Source organism: Clinocottus analis, unplaced genomic scaffold (genome assembly GCF_023055335.1).
Source record: "Clinocottus analis isolate CAN_PGR_092001 unplaced genomic scaffold, fCliAna1.0.p SCAF_8, whole genome shotgun sequence".
Taxonomy (NCBI): Eukaryota; Metazoa; Chordata; class Actinopteri; order Perciformes; family Cottidae; genus Clinocottus; species Clinocottus analis.
The window spans coordinates 17486596-17503400 of record NW_027176240.1 but is presented as its reverse complement, the minus strand read 5'-3'; the positions used below and the strand labels follow the sequence as shown (position 1 = coordinate 17503400).

Below are 16805 nucleotides of genomic sequence, written 5' to 3'. Positions count from 1 at the left end.
GCAATTGAATTGAAATGGCTCAAATAATGGTTGAAAAGTTGTTAAAAAAAGAAAGGCACATGTGTGAAATTGTCCTAATTAGCATATGAATTATTAAAACATGTTTTGGAACTGCCAAATTCTAATCATTTCAACCTTGAGTGCAAGCAGACATTTGTACCAAATTCGGGTAAGTTGGCTCAGATCAAATTGGCGTTTTTAGAAGTACAGGAGACAGAAATAGATAATACATGGGTCACCACATTAATACGGTGAAATAATAATAACAATAGTACCAATGACAGTAGAAGTAAATTAAAAAGAGGCAGAGAAAAAAATAAACATCTGTCTTTTCAAGAAAAACTTGATCGGGGTCCAGATCTCTTATCTCTTGATTTACAGACCGTTAAAACAGTTAATGCTGTCATCAAGACAGCATTCACCACAGACACAAAGTACCACAATTAGGTCAAATGAGCGTTATAAATCAGGCTGCTGTTTGGTTAAATGCACCCAGGGAGTCATTTAAGAAATATTCGCTTGTGTCTGAACAGTAAATGATGAGCTCAAAAATTCTCAATGCTCAGAGTTGTTTGGTATTTATGGTTTTAATATCTACTCATGCCAACATGCGAGGGTTTGAATATCTGACTTTCTTATTCAATAGCAAGCCATCGACCAACATTGATTCACGGCAAACACCTTCGCCATCCATTCATGATGTGTTTTTAAGAATATATATTCAAATGTTTTAGGTGTGTTTTAGCCCTTCTCTAATCACATTGTCTTCATGTGATTTGATAGATCTCAACGACATTTGGATATTCCAAAAAATAGTTCACAGAAATGTCTTCCTGAAAACACTTAAGCCGAGAAATCAGCCACGCAGTTTTCCTTTTAGATTCACAACTGTGACTTGAGAAACACAAGTGCCATTCACAGTGGTTCAGGGGATCAGTAGTTCCTTCACTATTAAGATAATTAGGTTTAAAATATTGGCTTGGTTCCATGATTACAACTCCTAACACAAATTTGCCGACAACCTGGACATAAACACGACATCCTCTGTCCCAGGGACCCTCGCAAATCCCCCCCAGAAAAACCTTCACCTTTTGAAACCAACTCGGGCATGGGACACGAGTCTCCCGCTGCTCGCCGTTTCTTCAATGTAGTCATGGAAAGCAACATTGTGTGACAGAGTTGTTCGACTTACTCTGTAGAAGTGCACTATGTGTTCCTTTGTCAAAGTCTTCAGGTAGGACACTTCAGTGTTATCTGCAACACAAACAGGGGAAAACAGTTTGTGTTTCAAAAGGTTTAAAAACAAGCTTTAAAATTCCTTGACTGTAGCGATCCTGCTGCATAATAATCCTGCAGAAAGCACCAGTAATCTAGTGCATGTTAGTGGGCTCATTTGTTATTGATACACTATGTGACACAATGTGTTGTGGCAAATGGGAAGGCCTTTCTATTGAACAGTCTCTCCATTGCCATGAACAGGTGGATGGTAAAACCAAGCATCTGGTCGAACGGAACCATGTTGAAGCACTTTTACACAAAATATATTTAAAAAAATGTAATACTGAATCGTGTGTGTGTGTGTGTGTAAACTGTGACTAATGACGATTTTCTGTGCCCTTGGCGTCGAGCGTGCCCTCTCTCCTGACCCCCCTCTTTTCGAACACTGCTGCTATCAGTAATCACCACCACTCCCTTGGCAGCCTTTCAGTGTTGCCATCACTCAGGACTTTAGGCAGATTACCAGTGAATCGGGCCCATTACAATCCATTATGGCACTCAGGAGAGTGCTGCAAGAGTTGTGTGCTATGGCTGCAGATTATCTCAGGTTTTAATCAATCCAAATTTGTGCAGCTCAAAGCAACATCCTGCTCTCCTCTGGGACTGTCCAACACATTGATAAATCTATTCTTCAAAGTTTTATTGGACTTTCTACATAACACTCAAGCTCCCCACATACAGATTAGAAAGCATTTGAAATATATATTTTAATGTACTTAAAAAAGGTGCATTTGGGTTGAAACCGAAACACAATCGAATAAATAGCAGTGAGGCGAAAAGGACTGCTGGGAGGCGCCACGTCTGTCAAAAATATATATTGTTGAGAGATGATCTCTCCCCAGTACATGAAGCACTCGTCCGACAACATCTGTGGCTTATTCAGGTGGCTGATAGCCAGAGCCTCAATGTTTTCCTCGCCCATCTCCTCCACAGCCTTCTCCATGGTGCAGAGGAAAGCCTCCTCACGGCTTCTCCGACTGGATGATGAAGCGCAGGCCTTGCACCCCGTTAGCCCGCCGGGGCCCAATGAACACCATGTAGCTGGGAGGAGAAGGGAGGAGGGAGGAGGAGAGGGAGATATGCTAGAGCTCAGCACAGAGGACAGACTGAACAGTTTCTCTGCAGAAGTCAATGTACCAAAAGGCCATTTTACTCTAAAGTTATTAGCTTCGCAATCATACACTCATTTCCTACATGTCAAACACATTTTACTTGGTGGAGTGCGTTTACGTCCTCACGTTATTCTAATTATTGTCTCTGTACCTCGATAACTTGGTCTGGCACTGATTAGTGCACTGCTTTCAAGAAAACTCAATCCATTCATTCTCCAAGTTATTAAACATCATCACGGTTGACAGCTCTAGAACTAACTGCCATGTGTAGATTAAAGCTGCATAACTCTAAGAAAAAGGCTTAAATTAAACATTCAAAACTCAAGTAGCTAAATTCAAACACAGCTGACACATTTCCGTGTTGTGTTAAACCTTCTGTGGTTTCACCTCGCCGTTCTTTGGTTCTCAATGTGTTGAAGAAGGTCTTGGAGATGATCTGGCTCAACATGCATGCATAATTATTGGATGCATAAATGGGTCTTTTAAAAACATAATCAATGCTGCCTGAGAAGTTCGCCGTTTCAAAAGTAGCTCTGAAGTCACGGCCACGCATTTTACTCGAGTCACAGATGAGTGTCAGAGAGTAAAACAGGGAAGTTTAGGCCGAGGACAGTGGTGACACTCTCCGGAGAGGAGGAGACGGACATTCTGCTGAACGCCGACTTCTGGCTTTTTTTTTGCTGAGCGGTTACACAATTGGTCTCCTCTCGCTTTTCATCTGTATTTTAACTTTCGTTTGAGCAGAACATGGAGAGAAGCCATCCGTTTTCCTGCGCTGGGAAACCTTTCTCACTCGGCTTTAGTTTGTTTGAGTCCATTATGATCAAACCTGTGCCTTATGCCTTATGCACATGCTGACTGAGCGCTCTGGCTCTGGGTTTGGGAACTGTCACGCCCACAGTCACCAACATCACTCAATGCATTATTTACCCAACATGTCTACGGTTTTACTGAAGTCTACTTGGAAAAAATAGAAAAGTAACAGTAAACATAGTGGGCAGGGAACCTCTTTGATTAACCAAAGCACTAATAGGAACTGTGGAAATTTAAGGCGGTGTGTCATTGTGTGTTTTGTTTCGTCAGTGTGCTAGTTTCCTGTCTACTAAAAGAAGTAAATCCTGCATACGAGAAGTGAAACCGAAAGGTTTTACATAGCAGAAGGGCTTACAGCACAACATACTTTAAATTCTTAATCAATCCCTTTGTGAGCATACCATTTACAGGTACGCCAGTATGTTGTGCCTTTGCTACAGAAAGCACAAATAGCTTTAGTTGCAGATTTTGTTTTCTATTATGAGTCTATTATAATATTATAGACAGTATTAAAAACCCTTGTCAATCAAATAAACAGTGACTGCAGGCTCCAAAATGGTATTGGAAATTTGTTGCACTGGCTATCTTTTGGATTACATTTGGATCCCATTGTTCCTTTCACAAAGATTAACGTCTAACTGGACAGATTAATGGGAACTTTTAGCTCTAAAGCTTTCAGCTGCGACAGTAATAAATAACGTGTTTTTGGGGTTGACCGTCTGCCGGTTTGTCATTTTAATCCAACTTTATGTTTACATCCATTAAATCCGTTTCCCGCGCTCCTGCTCTTTGTCTGACTGGCAGCCTGGAGCCCAGCCTGGAAAAATCGCCCGGCACAGGATGTTTGCAGGTGGCCCTGCAAGACTCAGATTTTCCCCTCCACAAAACTTGACTTTCTTAATGTAATCAGAAAGTGAACACAGGGGCTTTGCTTGTCGTGCATTCGTCTCTAAGCTGAGAGGAAGGTGTCTACGCACTTTGCCAAATGACGTCCATTTCCAGTCAGCCTCTATTATATTTCTTTAAAGGGAAATGAGGCCTGTCAAACTTAATCAAATCTTTACAAACACAAAACACAGCCACAGATGACGAGGACAGGAGCACTCCTGTGCATGGCCACTGTGGAGACAGGCACGACTGAAAAGGGTTGACAACGAGTGCTCAACCGGTGTGTGACATGGATGACCTCGTGGAGTCGGGGTCAAGTCCAGGTTTCTTGAGGATGAGAGTGACAGCAGCCAGTTCAAGTGTTTGGGGACTGAGCCGGAGTTGAGGGAGATGTTAATTATTGCTGTAATGAGTGGTGCGATGGCTGATAGACACTCCTTTACGAGGGTAGACGGGATTAGACCCAGGATACAAGTGGAGCTTCTTATTCCTGTAGTGAAGGAAGCGAGCTCCAAAGGGGACACGGGAGAAATTGGAAAGGGGCTGAGGGGTAAAAATGTGCGGGGCAGGTGGAGAGATGGAAAGGGCGGGGGAGCTGTTCAGGTTGCTGTAGACATTGAATTGAGTGTCATGTGAATTTGAGGATAGTCTGTGTAAACCCTGGGATATTTATATCTCAATCTGCCCTTCAGGTTCCAGACAGGCACTGTGCAAAGGAAAGACTGCAGCTAAGGAGGCATCTGCTCGACACCAGCCCCAGCATTTAAATGAGGAGAAAATAGAGGAGAAGAAAAGACCTAAGGTGAGGAAAGAAGAAGTGGACCTCTATCAGTGGCGAGCCGTCAGGGCCTTCTAAGCATATATATATATATATATATATATATATATATATATATATATATATATATATATATATATATATATATATATATATATAGCTATATATATAGCTATATATATAGCTATATATATATATATATATTATATTATATATATATAATAAATTAGCTATATATATATATATATATATATATATATATATATATATTTGTATATTTTTTATTTTTTATTTTTATTTCATAATGTAATTGTTTTTCACAAATACACTACATGTATTATAATTATTTTCTGCCTATTAGTTTATTTTCTCCTTGCACAGCTGCCTTCATCTGTTCCTCTGCTTCTTCAGGCCTCTGGCCTCTTTTAGTCCAACCAATCAATCAATCTTCCTCTATGAAAGAGCAGCCTGGTTAAAATACATGAAACAGTCTAGAAGGTCTGGACGTGTGATTGGTCAGAGGACCTGTGTGACCATTAACATGAGTTGTGATTGATCAGTGAAACTCGCATCGCACATAGAACCTAGAATCTCAGGACTTACTGATGACCCCTTTCTCACAGACGCTTATATGCATTTGGTGAGTGAAATGCTGATTATATTACTGTTTTTTTTACATTTGCAGTCGTATTTAAGCATAAACAGTGCTGCCGCACTGAGGTTGTTGGAGCCTCTTCCCGTGGCCTCTCCGTGCGCCAAGGCACGCTGCTGAAGCCGACGCAGCCATGCTGCCTGCCTGTGCTTCTCTGTGCACTATGCAGGGTGTCAGTGCCGCGGTTTTGTTGCATTGTTTTGTCACTAAATGTGACTGATTGTGATTTGGACGACATGCATTGTTGATGACTCAGGAGGTGCGCCGCAGTGCGTCTAGCCAAACGACAGGCGCTGCGTAATTGTGTGTTGTGTTATAACTAAGTGTGGTTCTTGTTGATGCGGGGAAATCCCCTGTGGGCTGACAGGGTTCGGCTGGTCAGGACACACAACATTGCCAGGCGAGGTTGGAGGCGTCCGACTCAGAGGCGCTGCGTAATTATGTGTTACTCGCCGAGGCTGTCCGCTGGTGTGGCTTCATGGGTCAGTACACGCGCCCCGTATACTCATGATGGTGCCGTGTGGCGGAGCGGACAATGGACTGTATGAACGTGCCGTGTATAAAGTGGGGCGATCCGTGACAGTCACTACAGGGACGCTTTTTTCCCCCAGGCCGCCTGTGATGTGAACTATACAGCACTCACAGAATGCCTCGGTCTAAAACACACGACCAGCCACTGACCTCCATTGATGGTACGCCAAACACCCTGAATCTTGAATCCTGAAACAAAACAAAAAAATAATTGTGACCTTTCTTAATGATGGCCAAACAGTTATTTAGCTTCATACAACTACTATGAACGTCAGTGAACTCCATTTGGACCAAAGAAGGTGAGCTTATAAGCACAGGGGGCTGGGACTTTGAGACGGAAGTAAATGGAGAAAGGGAAAGATTAAGAGAATCCATCCTCACCATTTAGAGCCTCAGTCGTGAGCAGACGGAGGTAGTACATAGCGTGCTGGTGAGGCTGCAAAGACCTCATGTACTGCGAGAAAATGGAGAAGGCAAAGTCAGTTTGACATCGACACTTTATAACCGAGATTTAAAATAAAGATAAAAAGAGTATGTCAGACCTGATGTAGCGAATCAAAATGACTACAACTATTTATTCATCTTGTGTTGTAACGTCGGTTATGTAGGTTCAATAAATTGCAAGTCGTTCGTTTGCTCAATCACGACTCATCCTAACTTTGTACGGATGAGGGAGTTGCAGTCAGAGCTTACCGCTTCTTGGATAATGTCAAAGTGCTTCTCATCAATCTCAAAGTTGGCCATCTTCGCAACGATCTTCTGAAGCAGGATGTGCTGTTTGTCACTGTAACCTTTAAAGGACAGCTGCAGCCGACAGTGAGAGAGGACAGATGGTACATTAACAACAGACAGAAAGATGAGGTGAGCCCGAAACTGGTAAAGCCTCCTTCCAATTTACAAAGACATAATAAAAAATCTAAGAGGACATATATTTGCCTTAAATGTTCCAATTAACTTCAATCTAAATGTGGAAGAACATACACAAAAAGGGCAATGTTAACTGTTACTCCCCCGAACAGCATGCTGGGTACAGCTAGCTCTTTGTTTTCGTTGATGTCAACTTTTGCGCCCAAATGCTGCGAGTGTTGATGCATCTATGTCGCAGCAGTTGTATCGCTCCGCACAAAAGGAGACGCAGCGTCGAGTGTGAAGTGGTTTGGATGAGCGGTTCCAAATAAAACTGCAAGCAGCAACACCTGAGGCCAAGAAAATGTTTACAGTCGAAGTTATTTAAAGCCTCTACTTTGCAATGTCATCTAAGCCTCGTGGCCTTCATGATTCAGCAAAAAATCTCCAGCTACATGGTTATGCTCTCAGACTCATCCCATTCCTCCCCACCTGGTGTCGCAGGGATCCCTGCAGTGTCACCTATTAAAAGTAATCTTTCCAAACATCATTAACCTTGACAAACGCCCGGCCAGCCACAACAATACTGCTGACTCAAATCACTTGCGGTCCATTACACACTACACAGATAGTGTATTGCACAGCTGTCTCTAAGGACACGCAGCAATTATAAATTTACTCGTGAAAGAAAGCTAAAGAATGCGGGTCACTAGGTCATACAACAGAGAATGAAGAGTGTCAGTAGGAAGTTATTAAGTTTCAAGGTTTTATTCCCAAATTTGTTTTTCTTTTTTATGGATGTAAACTATGAGTTATGTCTCAAATTGTCAGGTAGTTTGACAAAATAGACAATGGTCATATCAGGAATGTCTAAACTATATTATTAATTGTATCACTCTGTATGTTAAAATCTTTCAATCTGACAGTACAGACATCCTAAAGCTGCTTGTCAAAATCTGGCTGAGCCCCAGTCGCCCAGTCTGAGGATGATTGAGGTTGGCAGGGTAAGGTCTGGGATGCAGTGTGAGGTTGATGGGGATACATTTTAAATACTTTTACAGACGTCTCATGGAAGGTTGTTTTTTTTTAAGCGTAGAGATGTTGGTCTCTACGTCATACATTTTCTCACAGTAGGAGCTGACGATATTAAAAATCACCGTAGAGAACGTGGCTCTACACTTTAACATACAGTCAGTACAAAATTTAAGGGGGACGCTATGCAAGTAAAATATGGAAAATAAATCACAGAACCAAAAGAGTTGATCATGATGTGGTTTCAGTCACAAACTAACCAAATCCTCGCCGTGTTACAAATCGACAAATTACCTATTGGCTGTAGTTAGTTAAGGGTGAGATGGTACACAATGTTCCAAAACAAAACCTTTGGTATCCAACTTGTTAAAAAACAAATAATTGACCTACCATAAAGGGTTTAGCAGTGTTTCAATGGTTGATGACGGACTACACCAAGCTAATCCAGCCTATCCCCGTTTATGGTACCTTATGTGTGAAATGAAAAAAGCCTGAAAGTGTTTAGAAGTTGACTCCTACTTAATTATAGCAACATTGGATGAGGAAGAAGCTTTTTAAATTACTTTTGAAGCGTTTGAAACAGCAAAATTGTTATTCTTCTAGAATTCATTAACAGAAATCCTAAAATCCTGTAATGGCATTGGACTTAACCCGCCTTAATTTAGGAGCAGCTAAACCATTTCATTTATTTATTTTCGTTAAATGGCATTCAATTCGAGGTTTGTGTAGCGTTCCCTCGTTTATATTTCTGTTGCTCTTAACAAGACGACTTGGGACACTGTGACTGACCAAAAAACTACAGAGAAAAGAAAATGTTCAGCTTTCAGTAGTTTTATAGCTTCAGTAAAACCCTTCCTTCAGCTCCTTTGAAATATAAAAAACATTTTAACTATAGGAATTGTTGAAAAAACATGTTTTCTAGACATGTTTCTGACCTTTTTTTGTTGGCTGATTACTTTTAAATATCACTACTTTGTATTCGTAGCAGTATTTGTTTAGTTATTATTGTAATGACTCAATCTTATGAGGAAACTCTTTAGTATTACCAAGTAAAACGTTGATAAACTGGTGAGGACCTTGAACCCTAAAGTTCCAGCTGAACTACAAAAGGTTCAGATGTTCAGTTATTTACGCACCTGAAGAACTCAAAGTTCAGGCAAGCCTTGGGCAGGAAGAACTTGTCATCCTGCTTGAACCACACCTTGCTCATCGCAGTGTCCTGGAAGAAATCAACACCACATGGGCAATTCTTATTTTCATATTCAAGTCCATTCTGTGCAAAGATAATTGTTTGCAGTCCTTGAAAATGAAAAGTACACGCCACAAGTAGAGAGTGAGAATTTGTCCAATAATAAGTTCAACAAAGTTACTTTGATATGAACAAATTACACAAGAGTTATAAAAGAAAAAAAGGCTTTTAGTGAGTCTTTCCTCACAGTGGAATAAGTACGCTGGTGTGAATATCTTACCTCCTCTGATTCAACATGATGGCTACAACAGTACTAAATGCATTAGGTCTCAATCACAATATCGTATTAGCATATGAAAGCATAACAGAGGTGTTTAACAATATGCAGTTAGGTCATGAAGAGCGACAACACATTGAGTACTTTGATGGAGCTGTGCAGCAAAACACTTGCCTTGATTAATGTGGGGACGGATGGAGAGTCTTTCTCAAGAGTGTAGATCTCAAAGTTGGTCGGGATGAACTCGTTTTTCATGGGCAACTTGAACTTGCTGTTGAGGTCTGCACTTGTCCATTTCTGAAACACGTATAATAAGAAGAGTTTTAATTTACCTTCGCCCAGTACTCATTTTTTACTCACATGTTTACCCGCAGGTGTGTACTAGTAGTTTGCATTAATGCAGTACAGATCGGATAGTGAGTGACACATGTTGTTGTTTCCGTGTCGCGTAAATGAGCTGATAATACGATACCCGATCCTGCACCTTGGGCTCTATCAGAGGCATTTCAGATTCCAGTATCGGTACACCAACAACTTTAATTATGACTGCAGAGATTCACCTCAATAAACTCCTCAGAGATGGCCTCCTGCTTGTACTGCGTGCCGTACCACTCTTCTGTCTTGTCCGTTTGCCCTTCAAACGACTTTGACGCAACTGTAACTCTATGGAAGAAAAAAATAAAAGAGAACTTTACACATACACAAAAACCTCTCGATCAGAGCTGATTGGATACTCTACATCTGTAACCACAGCAGCAGATGAGGTGCAAGTGGTTTCCTCTAAAGTGTCTGGGGTGGTATTAATTCACAACAGAGTCTAACTCTAACTGATGAGCTAAGAGGGATTATAATTTCTAGTAATGATGCTACTTGCTATAACTTCGCTCACAGCTGCTGGTATGAGACCGATACATGAGGAAACACTGTCGTGAATTTAAAGTAGTGCTTGCAAAGTGCAAATAGCAAGGTTAAACATCCACTTTATTAATGGAAGGCATTGGCACGTGCACTGTTAGGGTGAGCCAATGAGGGCACGCAGTCTCCTCCTCAGGAAGCATTACGAAATGGACTAGTTACAAGTCTGCACTTTGCTTGAATCAAGTAGCATCCCATAAGAGGAATTACAGTTACTAGGCTAAGGTTTTTCTTTTACACTGAAAGTTGGGCCGTAACAGAGAAGATTGTGCTTTTCCCACTATATAAATTGAGTATGATCTGGTTTTAGACTTAATTTATTACGTCCTCTATGGCACATGAATTCCTGTCAAACATAACCTTTTGAAAGAAACACTCCACATACTCTTTTCAGCAGCTGCACAAAATTTGGACCAACTGTATTGTTTATCATCTTCGCCATCGAGTTGTTTATGTACACGTCACTTGGTGTTTCGGTCCAAAACGGTTAACTTTGTCTCGGAGCATGAACTTGATAATGTATTCCTGAGCAGACCTATCCTGCCTCCTGAATTATCAAAGTGACCTGCAGCGATGATCAAATCTTTGAGGTTGTTTGGCAGTATTTTTTAAGGTAGTACTTTGAACATATGCAGCTTGTCACAAACATTAATCAAAAAAGAGATTGTTACAGCAACGGCATGGACACCCCAGGACATTCTCACACAAACCTGACATATTCTGGTCTCAGCTTATCCAGCACCATCTCGATCAGATCTGGCCTGAAGTCTTCCAAAAGAATCTCTTCAAGAGGGTAGTACTGAAACACAAAGACAGCAGACAGCTGTTGGCATTGTATCGCTTGAGGTGGGGCAATTCAACCATAAAACATATGTGGAAAGGGCTTAACATGCAATTCCTTGCTCCATTATTTATTTAATTCCAAATAATGATATGTCTTCAACTGCCATCGAAGGGGTCTGCCAGTAAAACAGATCTGTTGTTAAGCCTAACTGACTACGCCTCTGCAAAATCTCAATTCTCTCAATGTGGAGTCAACAGCAGCACCAGGCAGCCTAATGACCACATCGGGTAGAGAGTTAAAATGAGCTGCATCGCGTCTCCCTGGAAACAACCTTTGCAGATGGAGACGGGACCTACGTGCACTAGACCAGAGGCTTTGGAAGTGGAGCAAAAGGGTATCTCCTTGTCCTTGAACCTGAAGGCCACTTTGCCTAAATCCTAGAGAGAGAGAGAGAGAGAGAGAGAGAGAGAGAGAGAGAGAGAGAGAGAGAGAGAGAGAGAGAGAGAGAGAGAGAGAGTACAACAGTTGCATACAATTGACAGGAATTTAAAGCTAGATTCTAGCACAAAAAATCTATACTATCCAGCTTCATTTGAGACCTGCCAGCTATTTTCACCATCAGTCTCTTCTGTCTAAAGTCTGTGCTGCTCTATTAGTTTCCCCACAGATCAGAAATAAGTAGGTCAACTTCGTCCTGCCCCTCTGTCTGAAAGGTTATCTCTGAATAGACAACATAAATTACCTTGCACTCCTCAAACACCCACTCCTGAGGTCCCTCAGTGCGCAGTTTCTGGATGTACTGGAACATGTGGAAGATGATGTCCTCAACGTGCACTGCAATGACATAAAATATACATATATCCACTATAAAGAACATGCCAAGTGAACAGTCTCTACTTTTATTCTACTAACTAAAAAATAAGACCATAACAGGGAGTTATCATAACCACATGCAAAGCACATGAGCAAACTAATAAACTATGGTGCATGTACCGGCGACTGTGCTACTTACAGAGGCCCTCTTCAGTCAAGTCGACATTGATGATAAAGAACATGAATCCCCTGGCTCCTTCTTTTTGTCCTCCAACAAGTGTGTTCACCCAGCCTTAAAAATATTAATAATCATTTTCAGTTAGTCATTAGTACACATAAGATTTCAAATTTAACCTCTTATGAAGTGTAATAGTACATCTTGAATACTAAAAACGTCTACTCTGGTTGAATAATCAATCAGAAAATGATATATAATCAGATTATTGTACTTATTGTTTAATATTTATATTGAATCATACAACAGTACTTTTTTTAAAATTCAACAACCTTTAAGGTGGGAAATGATGATGCAAATCATACACAATGGTTTGAGGAATAGTTTCAGTCACAGTCTCTACGTTCTCCAAACACATTTGTCATGACAGTGGACAGGATAGACAAACTTATTGGGCCTTTTCTGACTGAAGCATGAACATTCATGCATATTATTTAATACTCTAAGGTTTTGTTTCAGCATTGCATTTTACATCTACATTTTATTTTTTGTTTTAATCCATTTGGCCAGTTCCTGACCCTCCTAAATATATGGGTTTATTGCCAGTAAAAGTAGCTATAGCTTGTTAACTATTTTGAAAACGTCTGCTGTGTTTTATGGACCTCATTTGAGGATTTTTCACTCAGGAAAATTCATTCTTATGACATCTTAGAAAACTGACATTGGTACTAACTGGAAAATGTCATCCTGTGCCTGAATACATTTTTCCCGCAAAACATTCACAATGTCTTTTCAAAAGGACTAACAGCTAGTTATCACAAAGAAATGGGTAAAAGAAAAATATATATTATATCACTATAAATACTGGGTATGGCGCAATGAAAGTGTAAAGAGTTTACAGTAAAGCGTGAGAAACATTAATGAGATAAATAACCGACTCACTTTGAGGTGTTCTGTCTAGAACTGGTGCTCAGGGAATTCTAGGATTGGTTCAAAGAGCTTGACCGCCATGAAGGTCAACTCATCTAATTATTCTGCAGGGAGATGGAAAAAACATTTATAGTTTTGCTAAGATTTATTTAAAAGTTAAAAGACAACAAGTAGCTCATATGAGTGCAAAGAATACCAAGAGAAACACATTAGTGACGTTAAACGTGTAATAGAAGGATGGATCTGCACTTTTCCAGTAAAACATAAACTAACTATCGCAAAATAGTCTGTCAGCGAAAATAAAAGAAGCTGCAGCCGTTTTGTGACTTTACAGGTACTAAAATGGGGGCGTATAAGGACATGGATCGCTTTGTTAGATTCCCACAAGCCTTAAGGTTACGTGTATCAAATTTAACAGTTACTTTATTTTTTTGTAAACATAGGTATATTCTCACAAGGGTTACAGTATGGTAGCACTTCAAATGAAGTTAATGAACGTTGTGGTTGCAGTAATAATTAAGTTTACGTTTTTAAAAAAGAGACTTCGAAATTCAGTCTGGGTAAATCGAGTCCCAATAATTTGAAACTCAATCTGAAAATATTATGGTCTTACCCATGTACACCAAGTCATGCATGACTTGCATTGTTTGTTATTCTTGTGTCAGTACAATTACGATGAGAAACCTTTACTCGTTCATAATTATGTTTTTTAGAAAAAAAAAGTTAACTCATTTTACACTTTTATATTGCAAGCAACTGTCAATTTAGTTTGACCAAACACATTTTACAAATATGAGCAGTGCATTGACATTAGATACTGATCGGATTGGAACTATGACTATTCCTCTTTTAGACTACAAAGGACACAATTTCATGAAGGACTGCATAAACATTCAGAGCACAAATATAATACTTTGCGAGAATTTTCATCTGAGACTCACTTTACGATGACCCAGTGACAGTACGAACAAGCTGCGTGCCTGTCACCTGTGAATGGACTTTTGAGACAGACAAGGAAAAACAAAGCAACAATCCTGACACGATTATGCCGGTCCACTAAGAAGGCGTGGCCTCGTCTGAATTTACTGAATGGGTGGTTAGGGTTGCCAGTGGCCTTCTCTAACTGGAACAGCCTCCAGGCATCATTCATCAGATTCTTCTCGTGCTCCGAGTCCACAGCATTCACCTCCCGGTCCTTACAGCTCTCATCAAACAGAGGGCACAGGAAGAACTGGGCAAACCTAGAGGGGTCGCAAAACAACAGTAAAGGGAAATTAAACAGGATGGTTCAAAATGAATGTCATTAATGACATGTATTAGCACCACTACCCTAATGATGTGTTGAACAGTGTTTATAGTAGGAGGTTCACACTCAATCTTTAGTTCACCAAAAAATGGTCGGTCTAGATTAGAAACATAAAATAAAATAGTAATCAATGGTTATGGGTTAAAATAATGGGGCAAGTTAACGATGCATTTCGGACACCGTGCTCTTCTATTTTCAAAGAGGCAACATCATTAATATTTCAACATACTCTGCACTGTTCTTTCCTACCAATACAGTTGGCCTTCACAATTCATTGGCCCAGGGGAACAATTAGCAGAGTACACATACCCAAGATCCTGCGATACCGTCATTAATTCATAAGTAGGTAAGTTTATCCCAATAGGTTCAATTCTGACACCGCCCAACTGCCCTCTGCAAACCCCCACAGCGGACACGTGAAGAGAGACCCCTGCAAGGCTGCAGACATCAGTTTCCCCCCCTGTGCCCAAGGTTTTGTAGCCTGGGTGGGGGTTAGAACTATGCTGATGGTTACAAAAGAGCACAACGAAGCCGGGTCTGGTAACCAGAGACAAACAGACAACAACCGAACAGCTCAACTGGGTTAACACCTGGACTCCCAAGGAAAAGGCTCTGCAGTGATACATAAACAAGCACTTAGGCGGAGATCTGTCTTAATGGGGTTATGGTATCTAAACCCTGAAAAAATAAATAAAGACCGATTTTAACTCATGAATGAAAATTTGGGGGATACAATATTTGGAACTAAGTTAACTATTAATCTGACTGGACCGGTGGTAACTAGTTCATATCAAGTTACCCAATCATGACATTTGCAGAGAAAATACGTTTTGGACATGGCAAAAAGAATCCCAGCAAGTTAGCAGTAAAGTACCTGTCGAGAGCTCCTTCCAAGTGCTCATGGGACACATCAAAGTAATAGTTGGTGTGCTCCCCACTGGTAAAGGCATTGGAGCTGCCTGCATGCTCACTGAGGAACTCGCTGTATTCATTCTCGTTGGGATACTTCTTTGTCCCCAGGAACAGCATGTCCTCACAGAAGTGCTCCTGGCCCGAGATGTTTGCTGGGTCTAATAATGAACCTGGGAATTTACGAAGAACTGCCACAGAAAATCAGTCGACCCAGTTGTAGTTCTCAGATACAACATCTTGACTTTTTAATGTCTGCAGACTCCAGAGGAAAGAGTGGAAATAACCCCAAATGTGTAATTGCACAACAACTATAAATTACATTGCTAACTAGTTATTAAAACAAGGGTTTTTATGCATCTTAGTGAGACTCAAAAAATGAAGAGCAACCTTGCCAAGTTGTCTTGAATATTATAAAACTTGTCTCTGCAACTCTGCCTTAACGAGTCATAATTCACAGGTGAAATGAAACTGGCAAAAATTGTCATTTTTCTTCATTAACACTGAGGATTTATTAGACGAGAATTAGCAGTAGCCGTTTACAGTTTAAAAAAAAAAATCTGGCGAAACACAAATCTTTTTAACCCAGTGGCTGCTGGCCGGGCCCCAACAGTGCAAAACAAGTATTTGGCCCGGAGGAAGGTTACTCTGGGGATGCAACAATGGTAATTTGAAAAGTACACAATTTGTTCAATGCATTTTACTAAAATGTGAACCATTTGCTTTCAAAAGGATCCCCTAGATTGTTGTTATCATTGAGGGAATCGTATCGCTCTAAATATAAACTGAAGTGCTAAAACAAAGCCGTTTATTCATAGTTCAGTACAAGTCTTAGCTTAAAGTGTGAAGACAATACAACATGCAAATAATAGGAACGTAAAAAAAAATTATGACTGGAAAAAATAAAATCAAAGGCTATTATGTATAGTTTTTACAAGACTGATATGTTTAGTTTGAGGTGAAATAATGACATTTAAACCATGCAAATAAACTGTGGACCCTTTAGGAGTTGTATTACAATATATTGTGAGGGACAACTTACTTTAACAAACACATTAACTGTGTAGAATTCCACATCATCAAATTATATCACTTGAATTGGATTAGGCAGAATGTCTGCGGCAAAGATTAAACGAAGGGCATCTGAACGTATGTGTGTATATATATATATATATATATATATATATATATATATATATATATATATATATATATATATATATATATATATATATATATATATATATATATATATATATGTATGTATTCATTTCGCTTGCTTGCATGTATATATATATATATATATATATATATATATATATATATATATATATATATATATATATATTATACTTATTTCTTACTTATGTATATATCTGTTACCCCTGTTCCTGTTATTATTTATTTTATTTTTTATTTTTATTTTTTTATTTTTTATTTTATCATCTGTGTGTTTAGCTTAGCTTATGGCATTGGGATGCTGCTAGTATGACAAAAAAAATAATTCTCCTCGGAGATTAATAAAGTACTTTTCATTCTTTCATTCATTCTGAAGAACTAGACATGGAAGGGTATCA

At 39.8% G+C, this 16805-nt stretch overlaps 1 pseudogene; it reads right to left on the bottom strand.

Moving 5' to 3' along the window:
- Nucleotides 1-882: 882 nt before the first annotated feature.
- Nucleotides 883-16776, bottom strand: LOC137779822 (insulin-degrading enzyme-like; annotated as a pseudogene).
- Between the last annotated feature and the right edge of the window lie 29 nt (nt 16777-16805).